General features: G+C 49.0%; 1 long non-coding RNA gene across 3 annotated transcripts in view; it reads right to left on the bottom strand.

The window, feature by feature from the left end:
- Positions 1–15,274, bottom strand: part of LOC101903327 (uncharacterized) — a 63,381-nt gene extending 48,107 nt beyond the window's left edge. For all 3 annotated transcript variants that reach the window (XR_009490442.1, XR_009490443.1, XR_003038197.2), the window contains exons 1-3: positions 6,364–15,274; positions 4,356–4,723; positions 3,741–3,908 (exon numbers count right to left, since the gene is read on the bottom strand). This is a non-coding gene — a long non-coding RNA (uncharacterized lncRNA). The remainder of the gene's footprint in view (positions 1–3,740; positions 3,909–4,355; positions 4,724–6,363) is intronic.
- Positions 15,275–15,908: the final 634 nt, after the last annotated feature.

Below are 15,908 nucleotides of genomic sequence, written 5' to 3' on the forward strand. Positions count from 1 at the left end.
TCAAAGCTGTATAGTGTAACCCTGCTTATTTAACTTAAATGCAGAGTACATCATGTGAAATGCTGGTCAGGATGAAGCACTAGCTGGAATCAAGATTGCCGGGAGAAATATCAATAACCTCAGATATGCAGATGACACCACCCTTATGGCAGAAAGTGAAGAAGAACTAAAGAGTCTCTTGATGAAAGTGAAAGAGGAGAGTGAAAAAGTTGATTTAAAGCTCAACATTCAGAAAACTAAGATCGTGACATCTGGTCCCATCATGACAAATAGATGAGGAAACAGTGACTACTTTACTTCGGGGGGCCTCCAATATCACTGCAGATGGTGACTGCAGCCATGAAACTAAAAGGCGCTTGCTCCTTGGAAGAACAGTTATGACCAACCTAGACAGCATATTAAAAAGCAGAAACATTACTTTGCCAACAAAGGTCCATCTAGTCAAAGCTATGGTTTTTCCAGTGGTCATGTATGGATATGAGAGTTGGGCTATAAAGAAAGCTGAGCACCAAAGAATTGATGCTTTTGAACGGTGGAGTTGGAGAAGACTCTTGAGAGTCCCTTGGACTGCAAGGAGATCCAACCAGTCCATCCTAAAGGAAATAAGTCCTGAATATTCATTGGAAGGATTGTTGCTGAAGCTGAAACTCCAAAACTTTGGCCACCTGATGCGAAGAGCTGACTCATTGGAAAAGACCCTGATGCTGGGAAAGATTGAAGGCAGGAGGAGAAGGGGGCGACAGGATGAGATGACTGGATGGCATCACCAACTCAATGGACATGAGGTTGAGTAAACTCCGGGAGTTGGTGAAGGACAGGGAGGCCTGACATGCTGCAGTCCATGGGGTCGCAAAGAGTCGGACACGACTGACCGACTGAACTGAACTGAACTGAACAGAGAACTACTCAGTTTCTTGTTTGTCTTGGGCGCATCTCGTGAAAGACCTCTGTCCTGTACCCTTCACAGAAGCTGACTTTTAACCTCTGCCACCCAGCCCTGGGCTGACAGCTTCCCTGTGTCCCATAGCAGGGGCTGCTGGAGGCCAGGGTGTGCCCCAGGCCACTCTGTATCCTCGGTGCCAAGCAAAGTGCTGGGCCACGATCGGATGAACAGGAGGATGAATGGAATAGCCATTCTCATTGTGTGACCCGAGCTCCAACCACTGGGCCACACTACTGGCCTGGGAGGCTTCCACGGGCACCCTAGCAGAGGGGCCAGTGTCCGCAAAATGCCAGCATCTTATCTGACCCAGTCCCTGCAGTGTTCACGGCCTCCATGGCTTCCTCGTGCACTTAAATGAAATCCCAGCTCCTCGCTGTGACCTTCGAGGCCCTGCAGCCCCATCTCCCCGCCCCATCTCTGCCACACTCTCCACCCCTCCCCCTACTCCACCCCCAGTCCGTACACGCCCATCCTGCCCCCACGGTGGGGCTCTGGCCCACATGCAGGTTCCTCTCCCTGGAAAGGCCTTCCTTCTTTCTGTTGTTGTTGTTGAACGGTATCCTTTAATTAAGAGCAACAGAGTAACAGCATCTTAACTATACAGCTGAACTAACAAAATTTGATATTTACGCTATTAAAACCTAAAATCCAGGTCAATCACTGAAAATAAAATTAGACACACACAGAAATCAAAAACATAACTTAGAAAATGCGAGTAGCTACACAGAGAAAAGAAGGCATTAGGTCCCCTGGATTATCTTTCTTGAGCTAATTGTGTTGAATAAACATAGGTCTCTTGATGAAACCCGGGATGGTTTTGGCATTTGCGGGGGATCAAAGAGGGAACTGGGCTTCCGTGGTAGCTCAGAGGTAAGGAATCCACCTGCAATGCTGGAGACAACTGGTTCGATTCCTGGGTTGGGAATATCCCCTGGAGAAGGGATAGGCTACCCACTTCAGTATTCTGGCCTGGAGAATTACATGGACTGCATAGTCCATGGGTCACAGAGTCGGACACGACTGAGCAACTTTCACTTCACTTAAAGAGGGAATTGGGTCCGTTAGGTAACATGAGGATGGCTGCAGCCACTCACAGGTGAGCCCTATCCTAAAGACTATGGGAGCCCTTCCTTCTGGTCACCCCATGGCTGGCTCCATTTCGACTTTAAGATCTCAGTTTGGGGGAATTCCCTGGTGGTCCAGTGGGTAGGACTCCAGGCTTTCACTGCTGAGGGCCCAGGCCCAATCTCTGGTCCGGGAACTAAGACCCTGCAAGCCACTCGATTTCAGTTTCAATGTCACTTCTTGGAAAGGCCACACCTGGTTGCTGCTGCTGCTGCTGCTGCTGCTGCTGCTAAGTCGCTTCAGTCGTGTCCGACTCTGTATGACCCCAGAGACAGCAGCCCACCAGGCTCCCCCATCCCTGGGATTCTCCAGGCAAGAACACTGGAGTGGGTTGCCATTTCCTTCTCTAATGCATGAAAGTGAAAAGTGAAAGTGAAGTCGCTCAGTCCTGTCCAACTCTTAGTGACCCCATGGACTGCAGCCTACCAGGCTCCTCCATCCATGGGATTTTCCAGGCAAGAGTACTGGAGTGGGGTGCCATTGCCTTCTCCGCCGCACCTGGTTATCCAACTCAAAACCCACACCCATCGCCCATGAGCCAGCTGTAGCTCCCTGTAGAGCGCTCACCCAGGTTTCTATGTGCTGACTTATTGTCTGATGCCCCAGGTAAACGGCAGGATCCTAAAGGCCAGGTGCTTCCCAGTGACAAAGAAATAGCCTGCTAATGCAGGGGGCATAAGAGATGCAGGTTCAATCCCTGGGTCAGGAAGATCCCCAGAGGAAGAAATGGCTGGAGAATCCCCACGGACAGAGGAGCCTAGCGGGCTACAGTCCAAAAGGTAGCAAAGGATTGGACACAACTGAAGTGACTGAGCAGGTGCATGCAAAGGCCAGGACACCCCCAGAGCCCAGCTCAGAGCAAGCTCCCAGATGCCAAGCCCATGCTTCCGCGATGAAGCCCACAGCTAGTCCTGGGCCAGACGCTTTGCATTCTCACCGCAGACCCTGCCCTTCAGCGGGAGTGGGGTGAGTTCACACAGAGGAAGAAGGTCAAGGCTGAAGAAGAAGTGAGCCTGCAAACTTATGGTTACCAAAGGGGAAAGGTTTAGGGATAAATTAGGAGGCTGGCATTAAATATACCCCACTATTATGTATAAAATAGGTAACCAACAAGGACCTACCATATAGCACAGGGAACTCAACTCAGTATTACATAATAACCTGTAAGGGAAAAGAATCTGAAAAAGAATACATATGGCTATAGATGTATGAAGTGAAGTGAAAATCACTCAGTCGTGTCCGACTCTTCACGACCCCATGGACTATACAGTCCACGGAATTCTCCAGCCAGAATACTGAAATGGAGAGCCTTTCCTTTCTCCGGAGGATCTTTCCAACCCAGGGATTGATTGCATAATTGTAAATCAATTATATATTATAAATCAATTATATTGTAAATCATTTTAATTATATAAAAATGTAAATTATATATTATAAATTATAATTATTGCATATTGTAAAAGTGAAAATTATATTGCTAACCAATTATATGTTGTAAATTATATATTATAAATCAATTCTATATTGTAAATCAATAAATTGTAAATCGATTGTATAACTGTAAATCAATTACACTTCAATTAAAAATTTTTTTAAAAAAGGAGTGTGGAGAAAAGTACAAGTTCACCAAACAGGGATCTGGGATTTAAGAGCCAGAAAAGGTGCCACTTACAGCTCTGGGAGTTGTCTGGCTTCCCAAGATGAACAAGAGACAGAAGCAAAGAGCGTTAGGAACGTGAATGCAGGTTCCAGAGAGCGTGGGTTGGAATCTGGCTCCTCTTCCTACTAAGAGATGACCTTGGGCAAGTCACCTCATTGCCTTGTGCCTCAGTTTTCTTATCTGTAAAATGGAGATGAAAGAAGTATGAAAGTGTCAGTCACTCAGTGTCCGATTCTTTGCAACCCCATAGACTAGCCAGCCAGGCTCCTCTGTCTATGGAATTCTCCAGGCAAGAATACTGGAGTGGGTAGCTGTTCCCTCCTCCAGGGGATCTTCCCAACCCACAGGATCAAACCCCAGTCTCCTGCATTGCAGGCAGATTCTTTACCATCTGAGCCACCAGGGAAGCCCCCAAATGGGGTTGATAATCATAATATCTACATCACCAGGTTCTGATGAACTTAAAGTACCTAATGCTTTTAAAGCATCAGCGTCCAGCATGTTGATCAGTGGTGTCTCTCTGGTCTCTGATGAAAACTAAGGGCTCCTTGATCAAGGGGTCTGCCTATGCACATAGAGGCACTGGGTTCTGTTTGCACGAGCTTCTGTTTCTCTTTGCGTCCTTACCTTTAACAAAGCCGTTTGCAAGTCCCCTTATTTTCCAAAAGGAGCCGCTTCACAAGAGTGGGCTGGACCCATATGCAGGAGACGCAGCTCTGCAAAAAATTAAAATAGACGCCTTTCCCTTTAGGTTATTTCTGCTTCCCCACCCGCCTTGTGAGTGGCATCGCTCCATCCTGAGGCGCTCTGGAAAAGCTCTCTCTCCGCAGGAATGTAATGGATGTCCCGTGCAACTGCCAATACTGCAGCCGATTTCGCAGGGAAATTGCCTCTATCCATCACAGCAGCCCGGAGCCAGATGCGCATTTGCTGGGAAGACCCCAGGCCAGCCTCTCCCGAGGGTCTTCTCAGAGGTAGCGAAAAGAAAGCCGCTGCTGCAACAAAATAAAATGAGAGAAACAAGGAAGGAAATGAAAGCCACTGGAATCAGTAGCTGTTCCCCCTCCAGGTAGACTCCCTGCTCACCATCACCGAACCCGGGACCAGAGAGAGACTTGGCATCCCCAAAAATGAATTTCCCAACCCCCTCGTCCGGAGGGCGTGCTGGAAGTGGAGACCTGGGTCAGTTTGGAAGGCTGTGCAACAGTGGCTGAGTGGGTGGCTGTCCCCAAGGGCAGCCTCCTTCCTGCAGGGAAACCCACAGGTCGGTCCCTGTCATCCATCAACTCCATGCCTGCCAAGTGGGCAAGGCACACGTCCCCTACTCCTCCAGGATCCATGCAGGCATTTCCCCTGGGGTGACCGAGCCCAGTTCTTCTTGAACCGAGCAGATGGCTGGCAGAGAGGCAGCACCTAAGCTGACCTCCATGGGGCTGTCTGACCTGCAGGAGCACAGAGGATGCTGCCCTGAGCCTCCCAGCCTTGGGGTCTCCCTGAGCTCACAGCCAGCTGAAGGCTGAGGCTCTGAGACGCTGTGGAGAGCACCCGAGGTCACAGGCAGAAGAAGGGGTGAGGACTGGGTTGGAAGCCAGGTCCTGGGGACCCCGCCACCTCCCCGCGCTCTGGCCTCCACATCTGCAACTGGATTTCTGTCCGTGCAGCCAGGAGAACAGCAAGGATGGGGGTAACATGGAGACATCTGACCCAGGCCTCCCACCCCTTCTTGTGAGTTCTCCAGCAAGTCTTTCCTGCTCAGCCACTTGAAGAGAACAAACACTTCTGTTCGTGCCGGCTGGTCACCGGCCAGAGTTTGTCCTCCCTGGAGAAGACGCTCCGGGCTGTCTCTGTGTTCCCACAGCCCTACTCAGGGTTCAGACACGGCGAACACACAGTCAGGGCTTCTGGGGCTGAACTGAATTTGCTGGACCTACCATAAGTGGGCAGGGGGCTTCCCTGATGGCTCAGACAGTAAAGAATCTGCCTGCAATGTGAGAGACCCAGGTTCTATCCCTGGGTCGGGAAGATCCCCTGGAGAAGGGAATGGTTACACACTCCAGGATTCTGGCCTGGAGAATCCCATGGACAGAGGAGCCTGGCAGGCTACGGTCCATGGGGTCTCAGAAAGTCGGACACGACTGAATGACTAACACACACACACACACACACACACACACACACACCATGAGTGGGGAAGGTGATGAGGTTGAAAGCTCTGCTGAGACACATAATAATAAAACCCAGGAGGCTTCCCTGGTGGGCCAGTGGTTAAGTCTCTTCGCATCCAATGTAGGGGGTATGGGTTCAACTCCTGGTTGAGAACTTCAGATCCCACATGCCACGCTGTGCAATGAGGCCAGAAATAAAAAGATAAATAAAAGAATTTTTTTTAAAAAGGTGGCTGCTTACCAATTATACACAATAGAAAGACTTTTTAAAAAAATAAGTAAAGAAATAAAGCCCAGGTCTCTTCAAGCCCGACAGAAAAATGAAAATATGAATTCAAGGAAGGTGCTGGTCCCAAAGCCCCTGCTCTTGACTCCCTTGGGCTGCAGCTCGGGACACATTTTCTCTCTTTCCTTTGGGAAGGAGACAAGCAATTTGCAGTTTGGCTGGAATCAGGGGCTTCTCCACTTACTTGCTTATCTGGATGGAAAATTCGGAACAAAGCTGCCAGGCACCTGTGAGCCACCTCTGCAACAACTTGAGAACACAAGTGATGGAAGCCTTCCAGATGTGAATACCCACAACTGGGTATTGATGATGAAAGCCCGCCGAGCGCTTCCTGCCATTACCAGCAAAACCCCAGGAAGACGAGGAGAGGTGTTCACGCTTTTCTCCCTCATGCACGACCTCAGCTTCATTCAGGAAGCTCTTTGGGGCTCCTCGTCCAAGCCAGGGTCCAGACTGAGTGCCGTGGGGAATGCAGAGGCTGGGTTACAGCCTGAAGGGCAAGTGCTGGAAGCTACGCTTGGGGATGGATTCCAGCCCTGGCGGCTCAATGGTAAAGAATCCACCTGCAATGCAGGGGATGCTGGTTTGAGCCCTGGTTGAGGAACTAAGATCCCACACGCCTCAGGGCAGCTAAGTCCATTTGCTGTAGCTACTACAACCAGGGAAATCACACGAAGCAACGAAGATCCCCAGTGCTACAACTGAGACGCAGTGCAGCCAGATAAAGAAAGACTTTTAAATAACGATAACAGTCGTTGAGAACAACAGAACACACAGTGTGATGAACCGTACGCAGTGTGTAAAACAGTTAGCACAGAATGTTCGGAATTACTCAGGCAGCATTTTACAAATAACAAAATATGTGGGATGCACTCCACCCCCTTCTCTGGATGGAACATAAAAGCTCCAGCTGAACATGAAGACGGGAACTTCATGCTGTCCTGCTTCTGCCCGCGTCCTTTACTGAGAAGGCATGACCCGAAGGATTGCTCTCTGAAACATGGAGCTGTCTGGGGCAGCACTGCAGCGAGGCATGTATGTTAGGGACACTCAGACAGTAAATGATCTGTAAATTCAGATCCTTTGAGGTTATTTGGTCCAGCATGAGCCACAATTATCTCATCATGTTGCTGTTTAGTTGCTAAGTCATGTCTGACTCTTTGCAACCCCAAGGACTATAGCCTGCCAGGCTCCTCTATCCGTGGAATTTCCCAGGCAAGAATACTGGAGTGGGTTGCCATTTCCTTCTCCAGGGGATCTTCCCAACCCAGGGATGGAACCTGCAGCTCCCGCCTGGTTTCCTGCACTGCAGGCTGCTTCTTTTACTGCTGGGCCACCAGAGCAGCCCATTAAATGGGCATAAGCATACCTAAGTCATAGAGCTGTAGAGAGAATTCTAGGAAATATACTGAAAGCACTCAACACGTAGACCTTCTCAATAAGTGAAAATTAATCTTCCTCTCTGTTAGTGGAGAAGCCTTCCAGGGGCCGACTCTGCTTACCTTTGTGGAGTCAGAAATCTGATTTTTGTCAGTCCGTGGAGAGTTTAAACCACATACGCTGAGATGGAAGCATAAATCAAAATGCCAGTTTATTCATATACGTCGAGAAATCACTGCCATGGTGTATTAGTTTCCTCTTGCTGCTGTAACACATTGAGTGGCTTAAAACAACAGAAATTTATTATCCTACAGTTCAGTAGGCCAGAAGTCTGGCCCCCAACTCACTGGGCTAAAATCAAGCTGTCGGCGGGCTACGTTCCCACGGAGACTCCAGGAGAGACTCTGCTTCCCTGCCTTTTCCAGCTCCTAGAGGCGGCTGCACTCGTTGCCGTGCCGCCCTCTGCCTCCATCTGCAAAGCCGGCAGCACTGGCTGGATCCCCCTCACATCTCGTCACTCTGACCTCAGGCTGCTGCCACCTGCCTCTTTAAGGTCTTTAAGGACCCCTGTGATCTCATGCCCACCCAGACGACCCAGGATAATCCCCCTCTTCTAAGACCAGTTTAACTCCATCTGCAACCTCAGTTTGCATTTGCCATGTAACATAACTTAGTCACGGGTTCTAAGAATTGGAACATGAATATCTTGGGGGGAGAGCCTTATTCTGCCTACCACACATGAGAACAGGAATACTTGAGTCCAAGAGAAGCAACTAAAATGTCCATCAACAGAGGAATGGATAAAGAGGATGTGGTATGTACATAGAGTAGAATATTACTCAGTCACAAAACGGGATGAAATTGGGTCATTTGTAGAGAGGCGGATGGACCTAGAGAGTATCACATCGAGTGAAGTAAGTCAGAAAGAGAAAAATAAATATCGTATATTAACGCACGTATGTGCATTAACAACAGTCTAGAAAAATAATAATAATCTAGAAAAATGGTACAGATGATGTCATTTGCGAAATAGAAAGAGCCACAGACAGAGAGAGCGAATGTATGGACGTCAGCTGGGGAGACGCGAGGGTGGAAGGGACTGGGAGATTGGGACGGACACACACAGACTACTACATATAGAATAGATAACTAATGCGAACCTACTGTGTAGCTCAGGGGATTCTACTCCATGCCTTGTGGTGACCAAAAGGGGAAAGAAATCCAAAAAAGAGGGGATACATTGGTATGTATAGCTGATTCACTTTGCTGTACAATAGAAACTAACACAACATTATAAAGCAACTATTAATAAACTCGAATAAAAATTAATTTCAAAAAAAAAAGAATACTTGAGTTCATATAACCAATACATTATTTCCCTGTATATAGGTCTATGAAGGAGGTTTGGTGAGCACGGAAGTGGAGCCACAACGGTGTCAGACTTACACAGTCCAGCATGTCCCCCTCCACCATGGACAGGGGTCAATGAATAGACCCAGGTATGACTCCTTCCCTGATGAGAGGTGGGCTGGTCCTGACAATATTTGGCTCCGCGACTGTTTTCCATACCTCCAAGGCTGAGTAAACACCACCACAACCAGTAGCCAAGGCAACCTTCTGATGGACACACTTTTCCCTTAGGGGATGGTACTGAGGTCTGCAAAATCGCTGCAGACAGCAACTGCTGCCATGAAATTAAAAGACACTTGTTTCTTGGAAGAAAAGCTCTGACAAACCTAGACAGTGTATTAAAAAGCAGAGATACTGCTTTGCCAACAAAGATCTGTGTAGTCAAATCTTTGATTTTTTCCAGTACTCATGTATAGATGTGAGAGTTGGACCATAAAGAAGGCTGAGTGCAGAAGAATTGATGCTTTCAAATTGTGGTGTTAAAGAAGACTCTTGAGAGTCCTTTGGACTGCAAGGAGATCAAACCAGTCAATTCTAAAGGAAATCAGTCCTGAATTTTCACTGGAAGTACTGATGTTGAAGCTGAAGTTCCAATACTTTGGCCACCTGATTAGAAGAGCTGACTCACTGGAAAAGACTCTGATGCCTGGAAAGATTGAAGGCAGGAGGAGAAGGGGGTGATAGAGGATGAGATGGTTGGATGGCATCACTGACTCAATGGACATGAGTTTGAGCAAGCTCTGGGAGATAGTGAAGGACAGGGAAGCCAGGTGTACTGCAGTCCATGAGGTCACGAAGAGTCAGACACAACTTCGCAACTGAGCACACACCCACTCAGGTCTTAGGCAGCCTGGGTGTCTTCATGCTTACACAACCACAGTTTGTAATCCACTGTGGGTGGGGTTTACAGTTGAATACTCAAATTGTAAACATATCTCCTAGCATTTAGGGAACGTTTATGTCCTGAAAGTGCTCACGACAACATGAATCTAATCCTCTGGGTGCTCAGAAAGGCCTTCTTTGCGTCAGCAGCACAGTGACCTACTAGAGGGTAAATCAGCCCCCGATGTCAGATGTCGCATCCCAAGGCCTTCAAGAAGGGCTCGGGGCTTCAGAGGGGAACAGGGCCTGTAAGCTGGACAGAGCCAGAAAGAGGATCCAGGACTGGGGCTTGCCCGCTTCCACACTAATTGAATCATTTGACTGTGGAAGGCTTTGTACTGTGACCCATTTTCATCATGCCCAGACTTGATTGTGGGCAATTTTCCCTTAATTTTGAATACTAACCCAAAGGGAAAAGAACAAGTTGTTTGTTCTTATGATCACACAGTAGGTATGAAACCATATGCTGTGTTTCAGTTGCCAAGATTCTTAATTATGTTCTTTATGTTCCGCATAATGATGAGTATGTATTGGGTGTTTTTTTAGGCTCACTGGGGTAGGTGCTATCTTTTATCAGGTACCAACAACAGCTGACATTTACCGGCTGCTTCCTCCTTGCCAGGCACGAGTGCTCAGCACCTTCCACGTGTCCCATCCCTCAACCCTCCCAACAATGCTGGAAACTGGGTCCTATTATTATCCTGGTTTTTGCAAATGTGGCAACTACAGCTCAGGGAGCTTAAGTGGCATTGCTGAGAGCTAACCACTGCATCACACAGCTAGAGCCCGGATCTGAACCCAGATAGTCTCCCATCAGAACCCATGAGCATAAGGTAAACAATGCCTTTTTACCCTTGACAGGAAGGTTTGCAGGTGAGACATAATCTTAAATTGTGGGGAAAGACGCATAACATAAAATTTACCATTTTAAACATACGACTTAGTGCTACCAAGCACATTCGCATTGCTATGCAAACGTCATCACCCTCCACCTCTAGAACATTGTTCATCTTCCAGAACTGAAACCCTGTTCCCACTGAACACTAATTCCTGGAACTTCCCTGGTGGTCCAGTGGTTAAGTCTCCGCACTTCCAATGCAAGGGGCGTGGGTTTGATCGCTGGTCGGGACGCTAAGATCCCACGTGAGGCAGACAACCGGGATGAGGCACACCGTGTGTGCCACCCTGCCCAGCACCGGCAGGGTCTGCCAACGCTGGCAGCACTCTGTCAATGCAACACGGAAACACCGCGACTGCACTCTTTACAAACTGGGATCAGCCTCGCCTTCCAGGTTTGTATGTGTAACTTTTCTATGCTGGCAATTGCACATGCAAAAAAAAAGAAAAAAGAGTGAAGTTAAAGGAGGATCAGTCTAATGAATAAGAGCAAGAATTCTGGAGCCAGGTATCACAGGGTCAAGTCCTAGCTCTCATATCTGTCAGCCGTGTGACCCTGGACAAGTTACGCAACCTCCTTGAGCTTAATGACATCGGCTGAAGAGATAACAGTACAATCTTAGGGTTTTTATGTATATGGAAATTATGTAAGTAAATATACAGCAAGTACTTAGAATAGTGCTGGGGATCTTGTAAATATCCTGTAAGTTTGCCACGTTATTTTAACTTTTTGAAAATTTATTCATTTATTTATTTTTGGTGGTGCTGAGTCTTTGCTGCTGCCCACGGGCTTTCTCTAGTTGCGGTGAGCGGGGGCTACTCTCGCCGCAGAGCACAGGCCCTAGGTACACGGGCTTCAGTACTTGCAGCGCACAGATGCAGCAGTTCTGGTGCACGGGCTTTAGTTTCCCACAGCATGGGGGCTTCCTGGACCAGAGGTGGAACCCATGTCCCCTGCATTGGCAGGCGGATTCCTACCCACTGTGCCACAAGCGAAGTCCCTATTCTAACTTTTTAAAATGGCCAGTCAACGTAAAGATTACAGTCACTTCAACAGACTATCCAACTAGGGAGAAACTCTGCTCCCTGGTACAATACTATGGATAAACCCATATTTTCTTTATGCACTCCAAAACTCCTGTAAATACAAGACATATAGAAAAGCACAGCGCTAAAATAACTTGATGGAAAACATACAACCATTACAATGTCATGTAGAGAGGAATGAGAATTAAACAAGAAGGTACATCATTTTCACAGTAAAGTCCTTGCAGAACTGTAAGCCTCATAGAATAATCCTATTTTATTAAGATGTCTTCTCCAGTCTGGAATTTATCATGGGCACTTACTAACAAATTCTAGTTCTTGGCTTTTTATTTCCAAGGAGTGTATGCTCTAATGTACAGGTTTTATAATGCCTGGAACAAGGCACATAATAACCTCAGCTTCACAAGCCAAGGTGGGAATCCTGGATTTTTCCCTTGTAACTAGGTCAAGCAGCCAGGCTTCAGAAGGACCTATAGTGCCCTTGGTGACAGAGGACCTGGAGTCGAGTTCTGGCCCCACCACTTACTACTTGAGGGGCCTGAGATACCTGGCCTTAGTTTCCCTGGAAACATGAACAAGTCCTGCTTCATGAGAAGGAAATGAGGACCAGGGGAGAAAAAGGATGCAAAAGGGCTTTTTCAATGATACTTGAAATTAAGAAGTAGTACAGCAGAAACTAGGGCTTCCCAGGTGGCTCAGTGGTAAAAAATCTGCCTGCCAATGCAGGAGACCCAGGGGAGGCAGGTTCGATCCCTGGGTCAGGAAGATCCTCTGGAGGAAGGCACGGCCAACCCACTCCAGTATTCTTGCCTGGGGAATCCCCAATCCCTTGGACAGAGGAGCCTAGTGGGCTACACTCCATAGGGTCACAAAGAGTCTGACACGACTGAGCACACACAGCAGAGACTAACACAAGATAGTCAAGCAACTCTGTACGTGTTCAGTCGCACAGTCTTATCTGACTCTTTGCAGCCCCATGGACTGCAGCCCGCCAGGCTCCTCTGCCCATGGAATTTTCCAGACAGAAGCAACTCTACCCTAATAAAAAAAAGAAATAAAATAAAAGTAGTATGTCTCAGGGTCTCATTGGCAGACAGACACTCTACCAGTCACTTTAATGGGGAGATGCTGGTATAAAGAATCATCAGCCAAGTATGAGAGAACTGAAAAAAAAAAAAGGGAGGGGTGGGGGGTGGAAGACACTGAGACATCACAAAGTCACAGGCTGCAGAAGCAGCCCACCCAGAGCTGGGACATGGAAGTGGAGGCCAGGGTTACTAACCCTTTGAAGCTTCTCGGAGGGCGAGGAGGGGCCCCGTGGGGCTGGAACACGAGCGTCTAAGGAAAGGGCTGCAGCTGGCTGGTGGGGGCCTTTCTTTGTTGAGGGTACGCTCAGGCTGCCCCTGGGGTGTGGAAACTGACACCTGAACCCATGTAACTCCTGGGGTCAACTGTCGTGACAGCTTTGAGGTGGAACAGATCAAGGATACCGTCTTCCTGTATCTTCACCAATGCCCTCTGGTACCTGCTGCTGAAGAACTTAATCTGGAGCTCCCAGGAAGGGGCAGGAGGGGATAGAAATGTGCTTTCAGGGTCCCAGTCCCAGCATCCCAGAGCAGAGAACAAAAGGCTGGGCTTAGGGCCGAGGGCCAGTGTATTAATGCTCAGTGCTAGAAGGTGGAGAAAAGGCATTAAACCCATTGTCAGGGGCAGCCCCTATCGGATGGGAGTGGAGCCCCGTCCCTCTCTGCACCAGGATTCCACCTGTAAAACTGGACCTTTAGACTCAGGCTCTGGAGGCTTCATCCCTGACTCTGGGGTTTCTGAGTGTGGGATGTTGTAAAGACTCCAGCAGCCTCCTCTTACAGAGAGGGCCCTTCCTTGGTTTCTTCTCCTTTGAGAGAAAGAGAAAGGCAGACGGACTGGGTTTCCTGGAGGTGGAAGGTGGGGGTATCTCTCCGAGAAAGAGAAACTTGAGCTCAGATCTGAATTACAAGGCAGGCTCACAAACGTCCTCGAAAGGGATTCCAGACCAAGGCTGGTGTCAATTGTGCGAGGCGGGTGTGCGCTCGGCGAGCTGGAGGCTGAGGCAGGAGGTCAGGGGGCTGGATGGTGGTCAGCCGGACACAGGGACGGAGGCTGAGGCAGGAGGTCAGGGGGCTGGATGGTGGTCAGCCGGACACAGGGACAGAGGCTGAGGCAGGAGGTTGGGGGGCTGGATGGTGGTCAGCCGGACACAGGGATGGAGGCTGAGGCAGGAGGTCGGGGCGCTGGATGGTGGTCAGCCGGACACAGGGACGGAGGCTGTGAGGGCCAGTCCCGCAGTGGGCTCAGGGGTGCAGCCGTGACGTCTTCAGATGCCAGCCCCTGGCAGTGCCTGGCAGGTACCCACAGGACTGAGGGTAGGCAGTCAACTGAAATCATCCATGAGAAGGACTGAGTGCAGGCCCCGGTGCGATGACTATTCAGTAAAAGTACGACTGACCGAGAATAGGCAAAAATAAGAAAGGTTAGTATGGCAGGCAGAAACCTACACGATATTGTAAAGTATTTGTCCTCCAATTAAAATTAAAATAAAACTTAGGAAAAAAAAAAAAGAAACAGGAAAGATTAAATAAGAAGTCCACTGATTGGGAGTTCCTTGATGGTCCAGTGGTTACGACTTCACACTGGACACCATACTTCCAATGCAAGTATTGGAAAACCATGCAGTGCAGCCAAGAAAGTTAAAAAAAACAGCAACCACTGATCTTATCTGCAAAGTACAGGAGATGGCCCAGACTGAGGGTGAGGTGGGAAAGGCAGACCCTTGAGGGTGGGTAAAGACCCTCGTCTTTTTCTTGGTACCTGTAGACACCCATCCCTCCGTGTCCTCCTATCTGCCTGCTTTCCTTTCCAGATCTCTCTTCCTGCCGGACTGTGACCTCCTGGTGGACAGGGACTGTCTCATTCACCCCATGGAGGGAAAGAAGACCTGTCACAGTGCAAGGGAGTCACTCCTTGTTGGCAGAGAGTAGAAAGCAAACGGGTGGTTGTTACGGGGGAATCCTACAGAGCCAGCTCCACCAGACCTGCTCTCCTGTCTCAAGACTGGAGTGTTTTTTTTTCCCTCTTGGCTTCTCTTCAAAGGGACCCTGAGGACACGTGTCCAGTGTGGAGCCTTGAGATGGACGTGGCTCTGTTCTCAGCCAGGACCTCCCCTCCTCCTTCCCCCCAGTCCCTTCATTGCTTCCCCTCTCCCTTCACTACATCATTTATTTACACGTCTCTCCTCCTAGATTTTAGACTCTGTTAAGAGCTATTAAGATAATGTCATCCACCCTTGTAACCATGCGATAAAAATGAAACAGAAATCAGCCCAAGAAAAGAATGGGTGTTGGTTCATAACTCAGTGTAAGGAAACACAAATTGCTAAGGCTTTCAACAGAATGAAGGGCAGCCGTGGGAGACAGTAAGCCCCGCCCCCCACAACCTCCCACCTTCATCCCCTCCCCCACCCCACCCCACCCCGGGGAAGTTTGCAAACAAGAGCTGCAACCACCTGTTGGAAAAGTTGCAGCGTTTCCTGCAATGACAGCCGGATGTGACCTTGGTAGGCATTACATGGCTTCCTGGGCTCCTCCACAGAAAATGATCTGGGCCCCAAGCTGTCTAAGCCCTGCTCTGAAACCCCAGTCCCTCAAGTCCGCACGGAGACAGAGAGAAGTTGGCCAGCAGCCGTTCCAACTCAGAGGGTCCCCATGGACCCTGAACATTGCCCTCCTCCAGCCTGGCTGACCCACTGTCTGGAGGCACTCCGAAGGCCAGCTCCACAGAAATGCCAGTGCCAGGCTTGCAGTTCTTAATTGGATACTTGGCAGAGAATGAGGACAATTCATCAGGTCCACTGCCCGAGGCTGCATGTACGCAGGCAAGGGAGAAAGAGTCCCCGGCCAGAGCACAGGATGCCAATTTCCACTTGGCAAAGGGGAGGGTATTTCAGCGAGGATTACAGGGCAGTTCTAACCAGCTGTCACAAGGGCCAAGTGTTGTTCTAACCAGCTGCCCCCGTGTGAACCCAACTCTCCAGTCAGGCCAGTGTGCCCTATCCACCGAACGCACAGTGACCTGGCC

The sequence above is a fragment of the Bos taurus genome, chromosome 14 (genome assembly GCF_002263795.3).
Source record: "Bos taurus isolate L1 Dominette 01449 registration number 42190680 breed Hereford chromosome 14, ARS-UCD2.0, whole genome shotgun sequence".
NCBI classification, from domain to species: Eukaryota; Metazoa; Chordata; class Mammalia; order Artiodactyla; family Bovidae; genus Bos; species Bos taurus.